General features: G+C 42.1%; 1 protein-coding gene across 4 annotated transcripts in view; it reads left to right on the top strand.

Annotated features, from left to right (window-relative positions):
* LOC110521000 (ribonucleoprotein PTB-binding 2) overlaps positions 1–19,041 on the top strand; it is a 130,472-nt gene that overhangs the window by 93,387 nt on the left and 18,044 nt on the right. The window lies entirely within an intron of this gene.

Below are 19,041 nucleotides of genomic sequence, written 5' to 3'. Positions count from 1 at the left end.
ACCATGATAGAGACAGAAAGATGGGGATAATGAACACTACACACACACACCATGATAGAGACAGAAAGATGGGGATAATGGTCACTACACACACACACACACAATGTTCTTTACACACTTGTACACGCACACACTCAACATGATAGAGAAAGAAAGATGGGCATAATGAACACTACACACACACACAACATGATAGAGACAGAAAGATGGGGATAATGAACACTATACACACACACACCATGATAGAGACAGAAAGATGGGGATAATGACCACTACACACACACACACACAATGTTCTTTACACACTTGTACACGCACACACTCAACATGATAGAGACAGAAAGATGGGCATAATGAACACTACACACACACACAACATGATAGAGACAGAAAGATGGGGATAATGACCACTACACCCACACACACACCATGGTAGAGACAGGAAGATTGGACTAATGACAACTACACACACACACATCTCAATAGAGACAGAAAGATGGGGATAATGACCACTACACACACACACGCCATGATAGAGACAGAAAGATGGGGATAATGACCACTACACACACACACACCATGATAGAGACAGAAATATGGGGATAATGAAAATGACACACACACACACCATGATAGAGACATAAAGATGGGGATAATGACCGCTACACAGACACACACCAGGATTGAGACAGAAATATGGGGATAATGAACACTACACACACCATGGTAGAGACGGAAAAATGGGGATAATGACCACTATGCACACACACCATGATAGACAGAAAGATGGGGATAATGAACAATACACACACACCATGATAGAGACAGAAAATGGGGATAATGAACACTACACACACACACCATGATGGAGACAGAAAGATGGGGATAATGACCACTACACACACACAAACACACCATGATAGAGACAGAAAGATGGGGATAATGGACACTACACACACACACACACCATGATAGAGACAGAAAGATGGGGATAATGAACACTACACACACACACACACACCATGATAGAGACAGAAAGATGGGTATAATGAACACTACACACACACACCATGATAGAGACAGAAAGATGGGGATAATGACCACTACACACACACCATGATAGAGACAGAAAGATGGGGATAACGAACACTACACACACACACCATGGTAGAGACAGAAAGATGGGGACAATGACCGCTACACACACACACACCAGGATAGAGACAGAAAGATGGAGATAATGGACACTACACACACACACTCACCATGATAGAGACCGAAAGATGGAGATAATGAACACTACACACACGCACATTGATAGAGACAGAAAGATGGGGATAATGAACACTACACACACACACACCATGATAGAGACAGAAAGATGGGGATAATGACCACTATGCACACACACCATGATAGACAGAAAGATGGGGATAATGAACACTACGCACACACACACACACCATGATAGAGACAGAAAGATGGGGATAATGACCACTACACACACACACACACACACACACACAATGCTCTTTACACACTCGTGCACGCACACACTCAACATGATAGAGACAGAAAGATGGAGATAATGAACACTACACACACACACATTGATAGAGACAGAAAGATGGGGATAATGAACACTACACACACACACACACAGCATGGTAGAGACATAAAGATGGGGATAATGACCGCTACACACACACACACCAGGATTGAGACAGAAATATGGGGATAATGAACACTACACACACCATGGTAGAGACGGAAAAATGGGGATAATGACCACTATGCACACACACCATGATAGACAGAAAGATGGGGATAATGACCACTACACACACACAAACACACCATGATAGAGACAGAAAGATGGGGATAATGAACACTACACACACACACACACACACCATGATAGAGACAGAAAGATGGGGATAATGAGCACTACACACACACACACACACACACACCATGATAGAGACAGAAAGATGGGGATAATGACCACTATGCACACACACCATGATAGACAGAAAGATGGGGATAATGAACACTACACACACGCACACCATGATAGAGACAGAAAGATGGGGATAATGACCACTATGCACACACACCATGATAGAGACAGAAAGATGGGGATAATGACCACTACACACACACCATGATAGAGACAGAAAGATGGTGATAATAACCACTACACACACACACACAGTGTTCTTTACACACTCGTGCGTGCACACACTCAACATGATAGAGACAGAAAGATGGGGATAATGACCACTACACACACACACCATGATAGATAGAAAGATGGAGATAATGAACACCACACACACACAAACATTGATAGAGACAGAAAGATGGGGATAATGAACACTACACACACACACACACACCATGATAGAGACAGAATGATGGGGATAATGAACACTACACACACACACCATGGTAGAGACAGACATATAGGGATACTGACCACTACACACACACACACACACACACATACACCATGATAGAGACAGAAATATGGGGATAATGAACACTACACACACACACCAGGATAGAGACAGAAATATGGGGATAATGAACATTACACACACACACACACACCATGATGGAGACAGAAAGATGGGGATAATGACCACTACACACACACACACTCACCATGATAGAGACAGAAAGATGGAGATGATGAACACTACACACACACACTCACCATGATAGAGACCGAAAGATGGAGATAATGAACACTACACACACGCACATTGATAGAGACAGAAAGATGGGGATAATGAACACTACACACACACACACCAGGATAGAGACAGAAATATGGGGATAATGAACACACACACACCGTGGTAGAGACGGAAAGATGGGGATAATGACCACTACACACACACACACCATGATAGAGACAGAAATATGGGGATAATGACCACTATGCACACACACCATGATAGACAGAAAGATGGGGATAATGAACACTACACACACACACACACACCATTATAGAGACAGAAAGATGGGGATAATGACCACTACACACACCCACACACACACAATGCTCTTTACACACTCGTGCACGCACACACTCAACATGATAGAGACAGAAAGATGGGGATAATGAACACTACACACACACACAGCATGGTAGAGACATAAAGATGGGGATAATGACCGCTACACACACACACACACACACCAGGATAGAGACAGAAATATGGGGATAATGAACACTACACACACCATGGTAGAGACGGAAAAATGGGGATAATGACCACTATGCACACACACCATGATAGACAGAAAGATGGGGATAATGACCACTACACACAAACACACACACACACACCATGATAGAGACAGAAAGATGGGGATAATGAACACTACACACACACACCATGATAGAGACAGAAAGATGGGGATAATGGTCACTACACACACACACACACAATGTTCTTTACACACTTGTACACGCACACACTCAACATGATAGAGACAGAAAGATGGGCATAATGAACACTACACACACACACACAACATGATAGAGACATAAAGATGGGGATAATGAACACTATACACACACACACCATGATAGAGACAGAAAGATGGGGATAATGACCACTACACACACACACACACAATGTTCTTTACACACTTGTACACGCACACACTCAACATGATAGAGACAGAAAGATGGGCATAATGAACACTACACACACACACAACATGATAGAGACAGAAAGATGGGGATAATGACCACTACACCCACACACACACCATGGTAGAGACAGGAAGATTGGACTAATGACAACTACACACACACATCTCAATAGAGACAGAAAGATGGGGATAATGACCACTACACACACACACGCCATGATAGAGACAGAAAGATGGGGATAATGACCACTACACACACACACACCATGATAGAGACAGAAATATGGGGATAATGAAAATGACACACACACACACCATGATAGAGACAGAAAGATGGGGATAATAACCACTACACACACACACACACACCATGATAGAGACAGAAAGATGGGGATAATGACCACCACACACACACCATGATAGAGACAGAAAGATGGGGATAATGACCACTACACACACACACACACACACCATGATAGAGACAGAAAGATGGGGATAATGAACATTACACACACACACACACACACACACACACCATAATGGAGACAGAAAGATGGGGATAATGACCACTACACACACACAAACACACCATGATAGAGACAGAAAGATGGGGATAATGGACACTACACACACACTCACCATGATGGAGACAGAAAGATGGGGATAATGAACACTACACACACACACACCATGATAGAGACAGAAAGATGGGGATAATAACTACTACACACACACACACAATGTTCTTTACAAACTCGTGCGTGCACACACTCAACATGATAGAGACAGAAAGATGGGGATAATGACCACTACACACACACACCATGATAGAGACATAAAGATGGGGACAATGAACACTACACACACACACACCATGGTAGAGACAGAAAGATGGGGATAATGACCGCTACACACACACACACACACCAGGATAGAGACAGAAATATGGGGATAATGAACACACACACACCGTGGTAGAGACGGAAAGATGGGGATAATGACCACTACACACACAAACACACACCATGATAGAGACAGAAAGATGGAGATAATGAACACCACACACACACAAACATTGATAGAGACAGAAAGATGGGGATAATGAACGCTACACACACACACACACACACACCATGATAGAGACAGAATGATGGGGATAATGAACACTACACACACACACTGTGGTAGAGACGGAAAGATGGGGATAATGACCACTACACACACTCACACTCACCATGATAGAGACAGAAAGATGGAGATAATGAACACTACACACACACACCATGATAGAGACAGAAAGATGGGGATAATGAACACTACACACACACACCAGGATAGAGACAGAGATATGGGGATAATGAACATTACACACACACACACACACACCATGATGGAGACAGAAAGATGGGGATAATGACCACTACACACACACAAACACAACATGATAGAGACAGAAAGATGGGGATAATGGACACTACACACACACACACTCACCATGATAGAGACAGAAAGATGGAGATGATGAACACTACACACACACACACACACAGACCATGATAGAGACAGAAAGATGTTGATAATGACCACTAGACACACACACACACACAATGTTCTTTACACACTCGTGCACGCACACACTCAACATGATAGAGACAGAACGATGGGGATAATGACCACCACACACACACCATGATAGAGACAGAAAGATGGGGATAATGAACACTACCCACACACACATACACACACACCATGATAGAGACAGAAAGATGGGGATAATGAACATTACACACACACACCATGATGGAGACAGAAAGATGGGGATAATGACCACTATACACACACAAACACACCATGATAGAGACAGAAAGATGGGGATAATGGACACTACACACACACACACACTCACCATGATAGAGACAGAAAGATGGAGATAATGAACACTACACACACACCAGGATAGAGACAGAAATATGGGGATAATGAACACACACACACACTGTGGTAGAGACGGAAAGATGGGGATAATGACCACTACACACACAAACACACCATGATAGAGACAGTAAGATGGGGATAATGACCACTATGCAAACACACTATGATAGACAGAAAGATGGGGATAAAGAACACTACACACACACCATGATAGAGACAGAAAGATGTTGATAATGACCACTACACACACACACACAATGTTCTTTACACACTCGTGCACGCACACACTCAACATGATAGAGACAGAAAGATGGGGATAATGAACATGACACACACACACACACACACCATGACAGAGACAGAAAGATGGGGATAATGAACACTACACACACACACACACACCATGATCGTGACAGAAAGATGGGGATAATGAACATTACACACACACACACACACCATGATGGAGACAGAAAGATGGGGATAATGACCACTACACACACACAAACACACCATGATAGAGACAGAAAGATGGGGATAATGGACACTACACACACACACACACACACACACACACACACACACACACCATGATAGAGACAGAAAGATGGAGATAATGAACACTACACACACACACACACCATGATAGAGACAGAAAGATGGGGATAATGAACATGACACACACACACACACACACACCATGACAGAGACAGAAAGATGGGGATAATGAACACTACACACACACACACACACCATGATCGTGACAGAAAGATGGGGATAATGAACATTACACACACACACACACACCATGATGGAGACAGAAAGATGGGGATAATGACCACTACACACACACAAACACACCATGATAGAGACAGAAAGATGGGGATAATGGACACTACACACACACACACACACCATGATAGAGACAGAAAGATGGAGATAATGAACACCACACACACACACAAACATTGATAGAGACAGAAAGATGGGGATAATGAACACTACACACACACACACACCACGATAGAGACAGAATGATGGGGATAATGAACACTACACACACACCATGGTAGAGACAGAATGATGGGGATAATGAACACTACACACACACCATGGTAGAGACAGAAATATGGGGATAATGAACACACACTGTGGTAGAGACGGAAAGATGGGGATAATGACCACTACACACACACACACTCACCATGATAGAGACAGAAAGATGGAGATAATGAACACTACACACACACACACACACCATGATAGAGACAGAAAGATGGGGATAATGAACACTACACACACACACACACACCATGATCGTGACAGAAAGATGGGGATAATGAACATTACACACACACACACACACCATGATGGAGACAGAAAGATGGGGATAATGACCACTACACACACACAAACACACCATGATAGAGACAGAAAGATGGGGATAATGGACACTACACACACACACACACACACCATGATAGAGACAGAAAGATGGAGATAATGAACACCACACACACACACAAACATTGATAGAGACAGAAAGATGGGGATAATGAACACTACACACACACACACACACCATGATGGAGACAGAAAGATGGGGATAATGACCACTACACACACACAAACACACCATGATAGAGACAGAAAGATGGGGATAATGGACACTACACACACACACACACACACACACACACACACCATGATAGAGACAGAAAGATGGAGATAATGAACACCACACACACACACAAACATTGATAGAGACAGAAAGATGGGGATAATGAACACTACACACACACACACACACCACGATAGAGACAGAATGATGGGGATAATGAACACTACACACACACCATGGTAGAGACAGAATGATGGAGATAATGAACACTACACACACACCATGGTAGAGACAGAAATATGGGGATAATGAACACACACACTGTGGTAGAGACGGAAAGATGGGGATAATGACCACTACACACACACACACTCACCATGATAGAGACAGAAAGATGGAGATAATGAACACTACACACACACACCATGATAGAGACAGAAAGATAGGGATACTGACCACTACACACACACACACACACCATGATAGAGACAGAAAGATGGGGATAATGAACACTACACACACACACCAGGATAGAGACAGAAATATGGGGATAATGAACATTACACACACACACACACACACACCATGATGGAGACAGAAAGATGGGGATAATGACCACTACACACACACAAACACACCATGATAGAGACAGAAAGATGGGGATAATGGACACTACACACACACACATACACTCACCATGATAGAGACAGAAAGATGGAGATGATGAACACTACACACACACACCATGATAGAGACAGAAAGATGGGGATAATGACCACTATGCACACACACCATGATAGACAGAAAGATGGGGATAATGAACACTACACACACACACACCATGATAGAGACAGAAAGATGTTGATAATGACCACTACACACACACAATGTTCTTTACACACTCGTGCACGCACACACTCAACATGATAGAGACAGAAAGATGGGGATAATGACCACCACACACACACACATACACACACATCATGATAGAGACAGAAAGATGGGGATAATGAACATTACACATACACACACACACACCATGATGGAGACAGAAAGATGGGGATAATGACCACTACACACACACAAACACACCATGATAGAGACAGAAAGATGTTGATAATGACCACTACACACAAACACACAATGTTCTTTACACACTCGTGCACGCACACACTCAACATGATAGAGACAGAAAGATGGGGATAATGACCAATACGCAAACACACCATGATAGAGACAGAAAGAGGGGGATAATGAACACTACACATACACACACACACACACACACACACACCATGGTAGAGACAGAAACATGGGGATAATGAACACTACACACACACTCTCCATGGTAGTGACAGAAAGATGGGGATAATGACCACTACACACACACCATGGTAGAGACAGAAAGATGGGGATAATGAACACTACACACACACCATGATAGAGACAGAAAGATGGGGATAATGACCACTACACCCACACACACACCATGGTAGAGACATAAATATTGGACTAATGACAACTACACACACACACCATGATAGAGACAGAAAGATGGGGATAATGACCACTACACACACACACCATGATAGACAGAAGGATGGGGATAATGAACACTACACACACACACACACACCATGATGGAGACAGAAAGATGGGGATAATGACGACTACACACACACACCATGGTAGAGACAGAAAGATGGGGATAATGAACACTACACACACACCATGGTAGATACAGAAAGATGGGGATAATGACAACTACACACACACACAATGGTAGAGACAGAAATATGGGGATAATGAACACTACACACACACACACACACACACACACCATGATAGAGACAGAAAGATTGGGATAATGACCACTACACCCACACACACACCATGGTAGAGACAGAAATATTGGACTAATGACAACTACACACACACACACCATGATAGAGACAGAAAGATGGGGATAATGACCACTACACACACACACACACACACCATGATAGAGACAGAAAGATGGGGATAATGAACACTACACACACACACACACACACACACACACGTGTCCACAGTAGTTGGCCTTTTACATGATTGTGATGTCGAAGAAGCAGAAGTAACCTCATCCTGAGGGGGGAGATGAATGCAATTCATATTATAAAGGGACTGGTAGTGGGGATGGGGGGTGGTGGGGCTCTCTCTAAATGTTTTAGTTTTTATGTCAGCACTGGACATGGACCAGGGACCAAGGAAGGGAAGAATGGAGGAGTGGAGAAAGATGTCAGTGGCTCAGTGGAAGTGCAGAGCGGAGGCCACTAATGATCACAGTCAGCCAAACCCTCTCGCCATCAGTTCATATTTTCAGGTTGTGTAGGGAAAGCTATTGCACACTGGCCAGCTGCCATTTATTTCCCTATTCCTTTACCATTGGACGAGAACATCAGTAGTGTTCGTATTTTTACCTGTTAGACGCTGATTAACGGATTTATTACTGTGTTACCCAATGGGGTCGGTGCTGGTGTCTGTTCTGAGGGTTTGGTTTCCCTCTCAGATGCTTGACACCCAGCTAAATTACAGCTCCTACTCTCTGCTCTGTATATAGAGCCCTCAGGGTCAGATTAGCAATGCCAACTGTCAACTGTCAAATGCCAACTGTGTATGTTTGTGTGTATGTTTGGCACTACTACATTATTTGAATGAGTCTGTGTGTATATGCATGTGTACAAACACCTGCACGGCATCAGCCTCTGGCAAACCAGCGTAAAAACACTGCCCCTCTGTCATTCAAACTGACTTTTTATTATGTTTTATTTGGACTTTAAAAAAAAACGTATCTTTGACCATCATTCTATCCCCCACACAGCAACTCCACTCCCACTTGTCTCCAATTCCACATCTCAACCCTCAGCTTCCCTCAGCCCATCCCATCTATCTCTGCTGGCCACTCTCTTCGGGTTTCTACGCAACACATATCTTTCAACTATACTGTGATGTTTAACATACAATTTCAATCTATCTAATCTAATAGAATCCACAGATTGCAAGTTGAAGATAAATACTTTTACTAATAGTATTAGTAATTGACTGACCCGGTCTCTCCAGATCTCCTATTTCTAGGGTCAATTTTAGATCAATGCTATGCATTTTCCACCATTCCTGAACCTGAGACCAGAAACAGGCTACGGCAATACCAAAATAAATGGTCTATTGATTCTGTATCCTCACGACAAAATCTGCACAGCTTCGATGATTTTATGCCCCAAATATTCAACATTTTGTTGGTGGCAAGAATTCTATATAATAATTTTGGCTGAAAAGCACGAAGTCTTGAATATTTAGTTGTTTTATATATCAACTCATACACCCTGTAAAAATCTCTTCCCAACGATTTTGCAATCTGTATGGCACAGTTCTCAACATCCTGGTCCTCAAATTAAACTGGTATACTTTCCTATTTATGCTATTTTTATTCCTCCGCCAGCTTTGATCCTTTATATTGGGCAGACAGACAAGTTCCCTACCTCCTCCCGCTGCCACCTGCCTCCTTCATTTTTTGGGTAATGCTGTAATTAATTGGTTGTACTCTTGGATTGAGCAGACCTTCCCATACAATTCTGATATCTCCATGAAGGACATAACTCTACCATTCCAATTTACAATATCATTTAAGAACAAAATACCCTTATCAAACATCTTTCCCATAAATACAGGTATTTTATCAACCAGCACATTTGAGTTCAGCCATAATATTTGTTGTAATGTTTTCAGGGGGATGAAATTACAATTTTAGCCATCTCTGCAATGCTTGTTTGAAAAAGAGAGATAATTTGAAAAAAGTCATTTTTAATTAATCGAAAATGAGACATGGCAATCTGCACAAAGGCAAAAAAGGCCATTTTTAAATGATAGATGAGCTTTTCTTAATCTACTTGAGAACCGTTTAGGGTTCAAGTAAAACTTGAAGCACTACTTTTATATTTAATCATCTAAACCCACCTAATTCAAATTCATTATATAGATGGGCACGTTTTATTTTGTCTGGTTCAGCGTCCCAGATAAAGCTAAATGTTTTTTTTTTTTCATATGATTTGAAAAATGAATTATCAGGAGTAGGCAGCGCCATAAGTAAGTGAGTAAACTGATGAATGCCATCAGCCCATTTGTTTTAGGTAACTAGCTTGCGTACTTAATATAAAACTTGAGTCATCGGCATACATGGACACCTTTGTTTTTAAGTCTTGGATTTCTAATCTAATGTTGTTACTGGATCGGATTTTAATAGCTAGCTTTTCGATGGACATAACGAATAGATATGGTGACTGCAGACACCCTTGTTTAATTCCCCTTGACAATTCAAAACTCTCTGAGAAGTAGCCGTTATTTACTATTTTACACCTGGGGTTGCTATACATTATTTATAAAATTTTACAAGAAAATTACCAAAATAAAAAAAATCCAGGCATTTATTAATAAAATCCAGTCTTACTCTATCAAATGCCAAATGCCTAATCCACTATAAATACCAGGCCTGGCTTCTTAGATGTTTCATGATGTTCTATTATTTCGAGTAGTTGTCGTATCTTATCTCCACTGTATCGTCCATATAAAAAAACCTGTCTGATCAGGATGAACAATACCTGGTAAAACCCTTTTAATTCTGAATGCTACGCATTTCACTAGTATTTTTGCATCACAACATTGAAGTGTAAGGGCCCTCCAGTCTTGTTTTAATAATAGAGAAATCAGACCTTCCTGCTGAGTACCTGACAGACTACCATTTCTATAGGGGTAGTTAAAACAATCTAACAATGGAGCTTTTAGTACATCAAAAAAGGCTTGATATACCTCTACCGGTATCCAATCAAGCCCTGGGGTTTTTCCATACTGAAAGGATTTAATAGCCTCAAAAAGTTCTTCCTCTGTAATTTGGCCTTCGCACTGAACGCACACACACTTTGTGTAGAATATGAATGAGCATAACAGCTTAATGCGTTTGTGTGAGATTGCAAAGTCTATGTATGTGCCTCTCTCTCTTTTTCTAACTCATTCTCTCTCTCTCTCTCTCTCTTGCTTTGCCCTCGCAGCCATCACTCACTCACGGCAACCTCCCTCCCTCCCTCAGGGCGTTGAAGTGGTAGACTGGTAAAGAGGAGAGGAAGGTAATTTCCATAGTGTATGGCTAATGTATGCTGATGGCCTATCGACCTCCTCCTACACACCTCTCCTCCTCATCCCTCTCTCAGACCGGAGGGACTGGCAGACGAGTGGGAGTTGAGGAGAGGAAATGGTGGTGTGAGAGGATGTGCGATGGAGGGTTATGACAGCAGCCTCGTTATGGTATGGAGAATCTGTACTACATGCGATTCAGTCCTGCCTTGTCAAACCTTTCCGTCTAGCTGAACTGTGGCCGGCAGTGAGCAGGAAGCCTATGTTATTGTCAGTTGGTCTGCATTTTCAAGGTTCACGTTTGAATGTCACGCGCACAATTACAGTGCCATACCTTTCTTGCAAGCTCCATTAGGCTGCCATGTAAATGTATGACAGTTTTTAAATTAAAATCCCAAATGGCCCCCTATTCTCAATGGGCCCTGATCAGAAGTAGTGCACTATACAAGGGGAATAGGGTGCCATTTGGGACGTAATCAAGTACGAGGCTGAATGGCTCCTTGTCAAATTACAGTGGGCTTAAATTGACACATTTCCAGGCAGGGAATTTACTGACTGACCTCTCTCCTTCTCTCCATCCATCCATCTATCTGTCTCTCTTCCCCTCCCTCCTTCCATCCCTCCATATCTGCTTTCACTCCTCTTGATGGACCGCGACCCGTGTAGCAATAATAACTCTGTGTCAGGAGACTTTACACTGGGTATTATAAATATTCCCCTCTTGGATTTCTTTCACATTTTGTTGCATTCCAAAAGAGGGATTGAAATAGATGTATTTGTTTTTTTTTGGGGGGGGGGGGCATTGATCTACACAAAATACTCCAGTGTCAAAGTGAAATAAACATTTGATCCATTTTTACAAATGAATAAAAATCCAATAACTAAAATATTAGTACTATTCACCCCCAGTGTTTAGACAAGATTTAACTAATGCGGCTTAACAAATCACAATAAGTTACATGGATTCCCTCCGTGTGAAATAATAGGGGTTGAAAGGATTTTTGAATGCTCTGTCCCCCATACATACATCTGTCCCTCAGTCAAGTGTTGAATTTCAAGCACAGATTAAACTACAAAGACCAGGGAGCTTTGCGAAAGCCTCGTAAAGAAGGGCAGTGATTGGTAGACGACTAACAATAACATATTTAATATCTCTTTAAGCATGGTCCTTCTGAACTGAGCTGCAGAACAGGAAGGTAACTGCTCAGGGATGTCACCATGAGGCCATTGGTGATTTGAAAACAGCTACGGAGTTCAATGACTGTGATGGGAGAAAACTGAGGATGGATCAACTGCATTATAGTGACTCCACTGTCCTAAATGACAGAGTGAAAAGAAGAATACAAATATACAGATTAAGGCACTGAAGTAATACTGGAAAAAAACACTACTCTGTTGGATTCTTCAAATCCAACACAACACGTCACTGAGTAAATGCCTCCTTATTCTCAAACGTGGCGGTGGCTGCATCATGTAATGCTTGATATCGGCAAAGACTTGGGTGTTGTTCTGGATAAAAAATAATCAGGTTGGAGCTAAGCACGGCAGGTAGCCTAGTGGTTAGAGTGTTGGGCCAGTAACCGAAAGGTTGGTGGATCGAATCCCCGAGCTGACAAGGTAAAAAATCTGTTGTTCTGCCCCTGAACAAGGCAGTTAACCGACTGTTCCTGGGCCGTCGTTGTAAATAAGAATTTGGTGAATACAGCGATACCCACTGTATCTGCTATTGCTTATTGTTTTAGATTTTATTGAACCTTTATTTAAGCAGGAAGATATGCTGAGATCGCTGTCTCTTTCGCAGATTATACACATCAATTACACTGTGCATGAAAAGCAATACACAATCAAATGAAACAAACACATTCTTCAGTAAAAAAAAAAAAGGCCCTCTAACATCTGCCTGAATTACCCTGGAGGCACCAACTCCACCAACTTTAAGGAGTTTGGGAGATCATTCCACATGAGAGGTGGAAAAAAAGAAAGAACTCGGTGGAGATTGAAGGGATGCCAACCCTGATTCCGGGTCTGAAAGTTAACAATGACTTAAGTTATGGAGGAAGTGTATGCAAGAGGGCTTTCTAGAGAAAAAGCACGCAATGCGTCTATCTGCCAGACTTTGAAGAGGGCCGGCCTACTTTCTGAAACCAAATGCAATGCTGCGTGTCGAACCTATACCCATAGCCAATAACCCGGAATGAATGTTGACTGAATGATTTGTTTTCTGCTATTTAACAAAAGACTGGACCTGTTCTTAAAGAAGAAGCCTCTTTGAATTGTTCATTTCTTTAACCGACTCATCAAAATGCTTTTTGGAAGAAAGCTTTCCGTCAGTGCAGACGCCCCGACGGACAAGATCAGTGAATCACCGTCCAAATTGGATGGAAACCAGCCTGCCCTTTATGGTGAGGAAACTGCTCTGTCATTGTGTCAGTACTGAGAAGAGCAGTGTTCATTTTGTGTGTCTGTGTGAGTGTACGGTATGTGTGCGTGCTTGTGTGACTGTGTGTGTTTATTTGTCTAAGTCTTAGAGAGAAAGCCGGGACGAGTAGGAGTAGCTGTATTACATCTCTCATAGCTCAGGTGGATTCTGTGAAAGCCAGACGCTTTGATAATGGGCTGAACAGAGCTCTTTCACAATCCGCTGTAGACTCTCTCTCAATTTCTGTCTCTCCCTCCCTCCCTCCCCAATTTGCTTTATTGGCATGACGTAACAATGTACATATTGCCAAAGCTTATTTAGGATATTTTCAATATAAAAATGAGAATCAAAATTGTCAACGGGACAACAGTAACAACCATAACCAAGTGATAAAATAACCATACATTCAACAATAAACATACAGTAGAGGACATGTGCAGGTTAATTGGTCTGTCAGACACTGTCCCTCAACTTATGGCAGGCAGCAATGTAGTGCGCTGTCAACCCACAGCTCTCTGCGTCCTCCCCCAACAGGACGGGTAGTCTACTTTCACCAGAGAGGTCTTTGAAACCTTGAATAAGGGTTTCAAATTTGGGGAAATTGTTTTATATTTTTTTTAAACATTTTGTCAAGAAATGCAGCTCTGTCTCAGGTTCTGCTGTTGTGCAGTGGTTGCACAGCCTTTCCTCTACAGGGAGCCAGGTTTGCCCCAATGGCAACGCTGTGCTCACTGAGCCTGTACTTTGTCAAGGTTTTCATCAGTAAGCCAGATAGCACTGCATTTTGCTTTGTGTTTGTGCTTGTGTTTCCCAATAATCAATATAGTTTTGTTTTGACTGTCTTGTAGTTTTGGTTTATCCTGATTGATTGGATGTTCTGGTCCTGAGGCTTCAGTGTGTTAGTAGAACAGGTTTGTGAACTCAGCCCCAGGACCAGCTGAATGAGGGGACTTTTCTTTGCTCAGCTCTTGGTATTGCAGGGCTTGGTAATGATATGAGAGGGGGGTCACAGTATTTTAGATGTTTCCAAAACTTTTTTGAGTTTTTATTATTAGTGTATATTGGCCTAGTTTGTAGCTTTCCTCTGGACATGTAGGAGAATCTTACAGAACTCTGCATGCAGGGTTTCAATGGGGTGTTTGTCCCATTTGATGTAATCTTGTTTTGCAAGTGGACCCCACACCTCGCTGCCATAAAGTGCAATTGGTTCAATGACATATTCAATTAGTTTTAGCCAAATTTGAATAGGAATTTCAATTTGATTTAGCTTTTTAATGGCGTAGAATGCCCTGCGTGCTTTCTCTCTCAGTTCATTCACTGCCTCATTAAGGTGTCCAGTTGAGCTTATTTTTAAACCTAAGTAATTGTAGTGTGTGTAGTACTCTATATATGTTGTACCAATTGAGAACTTTGGTCTAATTCCCTGAGATCTGGATCTTCTCTGGAAAATCATTATTTTAGTCTTTTTGGGGTTTACTGCCAGGGCCCAGGTCTGGCGGTACTGCTCTAGCAGGTCCAGGCTCTGCTGTAGGCCATGTGCTGTGGGTGACAGCAGGCATAGGTCATCTGTGAAGAGTTGGCATTTAACTTCTGAATTGTGGAGACTAACACCAGGGGCTGAGAATAGAATAGTGGCCAATTCGTTGATGTAAATATTGAAGAGTGCAGGGCTCAGATTAAAACATTGATGAAGGCCCCGCCCCTGGTTAAAGAATTCTGTTATTTTCTTGCCAATTTTAATGCTGCACGTATTGCCAGTATACATTGAATTAATTACAGTGGGGCAAAGAAGTATTTAGTCAGCCACCAATTGTGCAAGTTCTCCCACTTAAAAAGATGAGAGAGGCTGGTAATTTTCATCATAGGTACACTTCAACTATGACAGACAAAATTAGAAAAAAAATCCAGAAAATCACATTGTAGGATTTTTAATGAATTTATTTGCAAATTTGAAAATAAGTATTCGGTCAATAACAAAAGTTTATCTCAATACTTTGTTATATACCCTTTGTTGGCAAAGACAGAGGTCAAACGTCTTCACAAGGTTTTCACACACTGTTGCTGGTATTTTGGCCCATTCCTCCATGCAGATCTCCTCTAGAGCAGTGATGTTTTGGGGCTGTTGCTGGGCAACACGGACTTTCAACTCCCTCCAAAGATTTTCCATGGGGTTGAGATCTGGAGACTGGCTAGGCCACTCCAGGACCTTGAAATGCTTCTTACGAAGCCACTCCTTCGTTGCCCGGGCGGTGTGTTTGGGATCATTGTCATGCAGAAAGACCCAGCCACGTTTCTTCTTCAATGCCCTTGCTGATGGAAGGAGGTTTTCACTCAAAATCTCACGATACATGGCCCCATTCATTCTTTCCTTTATCAGTCGTCCTGGTCCCTTTGCAGAAAAACAGCCCCAAAGTATGATGTTTCCACCCCCATGCTTCACAGTAGGTATGGTGTTCTGTGGATGCAACTCAGCATTCTTTGTCCTCCAAACACAACTAGTTGAGTTTCTACCAAAAAGTTATATTTTGGTTTCATCTGACCATATGACATTCTCCTAATCTTCTTCTGGATCATCCAAATGCTCTCTAGCAAACTTCAGACGGGCCTGGACATGTACTGGCTTAAGCGGGGGGACACGTCTGGCACTGCAGGATTTGAGTCCCTGGCGGCGTAGTGTGTTACTGATGGTAGGCTTTGTTACTTTGGTCCCAGCTCTCTGCAGGTCATTCACTAGGTCCCCCCGTGTGGTTCTGGGATTTTTGCTCACCGTTCTTGTGATCATTTTGACCCCAAGGGGTGAGATCTTGCGTGGAGCCCCAGATCGAGGGAGATTATCAGTGGTCTTGTATGTCTTCCATTTCCTAATAATTGCTCCCACAGTTGATTTCTTCAAACCAAGCTGGTTACCTATTGCAGTCTTCCCAGCCTGGTGCAGGTCTACAATTTTGTTTCTGGTGTCCTTTGACAGCTCTTTGGTCTTGGCCATAGTGGAGTTTGGAGTGTGACTGTTTGAGGTTGTGGACAGGTGTCTTTTATACTGATAACAAGTTCAAACAGGTGCCATTAATACAGGTAACGAATGGAGGACAGAGGAGCCTCTTAAATAAGAAGTTACAGGTCTGTGAGAGCCAGAAATCTTGCTTGTTTGTAGGTGACCAAATACTTATTTTCCACCATAATTTGCAAATAAATTCATTAAAAATCCTACAATGTGATTTTCTGGATTTTTCTTCTCATTTTGTCTGTCATAGTTGCTCTATGATGAAAATTACAGGCCTCATCTTTTTAAGTGGGAGAACTTGCACAATTGGTGACTGACTAAATACTTTTTTTGCCCCACTGTATGTCATATGTTTTACCCCCTACACCACTTTCAATAACTTTGTAGAACAGTCCTGTATGCCAAATAGAATCAAATGCTTTTTGGAAGTCGATAAAGCAAGCGTATATTTTGGTGGACATGTTTATCTATTAGGGTGTAAATCTCTCTCTCTCTCTCTCTCTCTCTCTCTCTCTCTCTCTCTCTCTCTCTCTCTCTCTCTCTCTCTCTCTCTCTCTCTCTCTCTCTCTCTCTCTCTCTCTCTCTCTCTCTCTCTCTCTCTCTCTCTCTCTCTCTCTCTCTCTCTCTCTCTCTCTCTCTCTCTCTCTCTCTCTCTCTCTCTCTCTCTCTCTCTCTCTCTCTCTCTCTCTCTGTGTTTACATTGTCAAAGCAAGTGGAATAGATAATAAACAAAAGTGAAATAAACAATACAAAATGTACAGTTAACATTACACTCACAAAAGTTCCAAAATAACAGACTTGTCATATTATGCCTATATACAGTGTTGTAATGATGTGCAAATAGTTAAGGGAAATGATATGAACATAAATATAGGTTGTATTTACAATGGTGTTGGTTCTTCACTGGTTGCCCTTTTCTTGTGGCAACAGGTCACTCATCTTGCGTCTGTGATGGCACACTGTGGTATTTCACCCAATATATATGGGAGTTGATCAAAATTGGATTTGTTTTCGAATTCTTTGTGGATCTGTGTAATCTGAGGGAAATATGTGTCTCTATGGTCATACATTTGGCAGGAGGTTAGGAAGTGCAGTTCAGTTTCCACCTCATTTTGTGGGCAGTGTGCACATGGCCTTTCTTCTCTTGAGAACCAGGTCTGCCTTAGGCGGCCTCTCTCAATAGCAAGGTTACTGTATGCTCACTGAGTCTGTACGGTGTCAAAGATTTCCTTGATT

This window comes from Oncorhynchus mykiss, chromosome 4 (genome assembly GCF_057628025.1).
Source record: "Oncorhynchus mykiss isolate SJ-2025 chromosome 4, ASM5762802v1, whole genome shotgun sequence".
NCBI classification, from domain to species: Eukaryota; Metazoa; Chordata; class Actinopteri; order Salmoniformes; family Salmonidae; genus Oncorhynchus; species Oncorhynchus mykiss.
Note: the sequence above shows the minus strand (reverse complement) of the source record. Positions and strands in the feature narration are given on the sequence as shown.